Consider the following 5,054-nt stretch of genomic DNA (forward strand, 5'->3'; position numbering starts at 1 on the left):
ACCCCCCATACAGAACCACACTAAACAATGAAAAAAAAAACATCACAAAACTCCCCAAATACCACTAAACACAACATAATCTGAAATCGGACACTTCCCTTGACCTATATAGCTCAACAGCAGCTCCCGATCCCATAAATTAGGATCAAACACGTCCCTTGGCCTATATAGCTCAAAAACATCTCCCGATACAAATACCAACATACACAGCCCCACATTGTGATCGAACACTTCCCTTGATCTGTGCACTGTTAAGTTTATCCATCATATCCATTCCTGAACAAAAACAACAACCAATTAATTTTGTATTTTTTGTTACTGCCTTTGCAAAAGGTAGCCTCCATTTGTGCTTTCTGACAGTGCTTTTCTTTTTCTGCTGTAGGCATAAGACAATAGCTCAAAAGAACTTCATTTTATATAGTTGTTATCATTTGAATGTACAGTTCGCTTCTGTATGCAAAGAACCAATAGCAACAGCCAGGTTGTAAATCTAGTCTTCTGTGAAATAAGCTGAATGAATAGATCATTCATTATAATAAAAAAAAAAATCTGACGTCGTTTTATTAAAAACTGTTGCTGTTATCAGCTTGTAAGACTTGACTTGGCCAATTCGAGCTATTTTAATTATTTTGTATGCGTGAGCCCAGCTATTTTGCATATATTTGTAGATGTAAACTGTCATATTTGTTTGGAAGTCAGTTCATAGTTGATATTTTTAACTATTAATAATGTAACCATTAAGGTTTGTTCATCTGCAATGAAAACTTGTTGCTTTGTGTGCTTTGCTTTGGTGGTAACAATTTGCTGCCTGATTATCATCATGGTCATTCTACATAAAGTGGAACAGGGGTTCCCATTCAAACATTACTGAATCTTACGAAATTTGATTAGTTTTCCACACCATCTTAGATGGATTTGTAGCCCACAAAGTTTAGATCAATATCTCATTTAGTGCCTCTTCCAAATAGGGGCCCCAAGTTTGAACCACCTATGCACATGCTCAAGTGGCAGCTTTAGGGAACTATTATGAAAGGTCCACTTGACTTAAAAGCCCCTGCTTTTGTCTCCTTAAATAACTTTTTGTGGTGAATAAGAATATTCTGGAGGTAAAATAGTCCCCCATTCGGATCTCCGGGCGGGGACTACTCAAGAGGACGTCGTTATCAGGAAAAAGAAAACTGGCGTTCTACGGATCGGAGCGTGGAATGTCAGATCCCTTAATCGGGTAGGTAGGTTAGAAAATTTAAAGAGGGAAATGGATAGGTTAAAGTTAGATATAGTGGGAATTTGTGAAGTTCGGTGGCAGGAGGAACAAGACTTTTGGTCAGGTGATTACAGGGTTATAAATACAAAATCAAATAGGGGTAATGCAGGAGTAGGTTTAATAATGAATAAAAAAATAGGAGTGTGGGTTAGCTACTACAAACAGCATAGTGAACGCATTATTGTGGCCAAGATAGACACAAAGCCCATGCCTACTACAGTAGTACAAGTTTATATGCCAACTAGCTGTGCAGATGATGAAGAAATAGATGAAATGTATGACGAGATAAAAGAAATTATTCAGGTAGTGAAGAGAGACGAAAATTTAATAGTCATGGGTGACTGGAATTCGTCAGTAGGAAAAGGGAGAGAAGGAAACATAGTAGGTGAATATGAATTGGGGGGAAGGAATGGGAGAGGAAGCCGCTTTGTAGAATTTTGCACAGAGCATAACTTAATCATAGCTAACACTTGGTTCAAGAATCATAAAAGGAGGTTGTATACCTGGAAGAATCCTGGAGATACTAAAAGGTATCAGATAGATTATATAATGGTAAGACAGAGATTTAGGAACCGGGTTTTAAATTGTAAGACATTTCCTGGGGCAGATGTGGATTCTGACCACAATCTATTGGTTATGAACTGCAGATTGAAACTGAAGAAACTGCAAAAAGGTGGGAATTTAAGGAGATGGGACCTGGATAAACTGAAAGAACCAGAGGTTGTAGAGAGTTCAGGGAGAGCATAAGGGAGCAATTGACAGGAATGGGGGAAAGAAATACAGTAGAAGAAGAATGGGTAGCTCTGAGGCATGAAGTAGTGAAGGCAGCAGAGTATCAAGTAGGTAAAAAGACGAGGGCTAATAGAAATCCTTGGGTAGCAGAAGAAATATTGAATTTAATTGATGAAAGGAGAAAATATAAAAATACAGTAAATGAAGCAGGCAAAAAGGAATACAAACGTCTCAAAAATGAGATCGACAGGAAGTGCAAAATGGCTAAGCAGGGATGGCTAGAGGACAAATGTAAGGATGTAGAGGCTTGTCTCACTAGGGGTAAGATAGATACTGCCTACAGGAAAATTAAAGAGACCTTTGGAGAGAAGAGAACCACTTGTATGAATATCAGGAGCTCAGATGGCAACCCAGTTCTAAGCAAAGAAGGGAAGGCAGAAAGGTGGAAGGAGTATATAGAGGGTTTATACAAGGGCGATGTACTTGAGGACAATATTATGGAAATGGAAGAGGATGTAGATGAAGATGAAATGGGAGATAAGATACTGCGTGAAGAGTTTGACAGAGCACTGAAAGACCTGAGTCGAAACAAGGCCCCGGGAGTAGACAACATTCCATTAGAACTACTGACGGCCTCGGGAGAACCAGTCATGACAAAACTCTACCATCTGGTGAGCACGATGTATGAGACAGGCAAAATACCCTCAGACTTCAAGAAGAATATAATAATTCCAATCCCAAAGAAAGCAGGTGCTGACAGATGTGAAAATTACCGAACTATCAGTTTAATAAGTCACAGCTGCAAAATACTAACGCGAATTCTTAACAGACGAATGGAAAAACTGGTAGAAGCGTACCTCGGGGAAGATCAGTTTGGGTTCTGTAGAAATGTTGGAACACGTGAGGCAATACTAACCTTACGACTTATCTTAGAAGAAAGATTAAGAAATGGCAAACCTATGTTTCTAGCATTTGTAGACTTAGAGAAAGCTTTTGACAACGTTAACTGGAATACTCTCTTTCAAATTCTGAAGGTGGCAGGGGTAAAATACAGGGAGCGAAAGGCTATTTACAATTTGTACAGAAACCAGATGGCAGTTATAAGAGTCGAGGGGCATGAAAGGGAAGCAGTGGTTGGGAAAGGAGTGAGACAGGGTTGTAGCCTCTCCCCGATGTTATTCAATCTGTATATTGAGCAAGCAGTAAAGGAAACAAAAGAAAAGTTCGGAGTAGGTATTAAAATTCATGGAGAAGAAGTAAAAACTTTGAGATTCGCCGATGACATTGTAATTCTGTCAGAGACAGCAAAGGACTTGGAAGAGCAGTTCAACGGAATGGACAGTGTCTTGAAAGGAGGATATAAGATGAACATCAACAAAAGCAAAACGAGGATAATGGAATGTAGTCGAATTAAGTCGGGTGATTCTGAAGAAATTAGATTAGGAAATGAGACACTTAAAGTAGTCAAGGAGTTTTGGTATTTGGGGAGCAAAATAACTGATGATGGTCGAAGTAGAGAGGATATAAAATGTAGACTGGCAATGGCAAGGAAAGCGTTTCTCAAGAAGAGAAATTTGTTAACATTGAGTATAGATTTGTCAGGAAGTCGTTTCTGAAAGTATTTGTATGGAGTTGATGATTCACTATAAATTTATAACGTACAAAAGGAAGACTGTGGTCTCTTTGTTTTGCCATACCACTTGACACGGTTTGGGCACAAATCCTTTCTTCTCAATGAATCTTCATCATGGCAAGCCTATTCAGGCGTGCCTCACTAGTTGTATTCCTTCGGCATGTGTAGATTCTCTTAAGGATAGAGAAACTGTACTTATTTGTATCTGTTGTCACTGATGGAGCTGCCAAGAGCTGTAGAAACTGAAACACATTAGGGTAGATCTTACAGTCACAGATAGACAAAGCTTCCATTATGTTTTGAGCAACTGCTCCATTTGACTCAGGTGCTGGTGAATGAGTTTCAACTCAGCCGTTAGAATTAAACTGGCAACTAATGGATGTGAAGCATTAACTGACTGGAATTTCGTAGCTCCACCAATGATACCTATGCCTTCAGTTTTTTATGGTAGAAGACAATTAAAGCTGTTACAAAGTTCACAGTTCGTCATGATCTGACCCTGCAGTGAACGTCTGAAGACACCCCTAAGGGTTATGAACACACACTTTGTGGTAACTCTCAACATAACCACTGTTACCTTGATTTTCACAATGTGCTTGCTTGGCAGAAGTACGTGGTTGTTTCATTTAAACTCCATTGACCGAAGCTAATTTTGTTAGCTTCTAAGAAAAGCTGGCTGAAAGTATTAGCAACATTTTCTCTCGTTGCCAGCAGCTCCCTTTTGACATACCTAACAACGTTGATTAACTCTGCAAAATCTTGGCGCTGAAGTTGATGACAGATGAACTGGCACAGCATACAGTTCAAAAAGAATAACCAAGCAGATGGCAAAATCTCAACTGGTGATGGGTGCTGACAGAAGCTTGGCATAATGGGATGTGGTCTTGCTGTCAAATTCTTGAGTCTTTCCCAGATCTGAAACTGCACAACCATATATTTTCTTCAAGTCTTATGCACTGTGAAGATGCTCAGTCGATCTAGTGAGTGTCATAGGCCTACTTTCCAAACTCCTGACTTGAACATGATTCAAGGGCATCATTTAATATTTGCCTGTGCTTTGGTGGCCCAAAGAAATTATGTACCGTTTTCATTGTTCCACGTGAATTCCTGGTAAATGTAATGTTGCATTTGTCGGTGACTACCATATCAAATTGTGAGGTACACATTGAGAATATACAGCTAAAAGGGAGTCCTATTTGTATGAACGCAAGTGCCCCACGGGCTTTCCCCAACAAGGACATAGCACCGTTACAGACATGCCCTCATAAAGATAATGCACAAAGATCCAGCTAATCCTTTGCCAGTCACATCAAACACTGGAGCAAATTGCAGGAAATCTTCACGAATCTTTAGATCCGGGGAAAGATAGTGGGCTCAGAGTTGCTCCACTCCAGCAGTGTCAGAAGTTTCATCCGCAAGAACTCT

This window comes from Schistocerca nitens, chromosome 6 (assembly GCF_023898315.1).
Source record: "Schistocerca nitens isolate TAMUIC-IGC-003100 chromosome 6, iqSchNite1.1, whole genome shotgun sequence".
Classification (NCBI taxonomy): Eukaryota; Metazoa; Arthropoda; class Insecta; order Orthoptera; family Acrididae; genus Schistocerca; species Schistocerca nitens.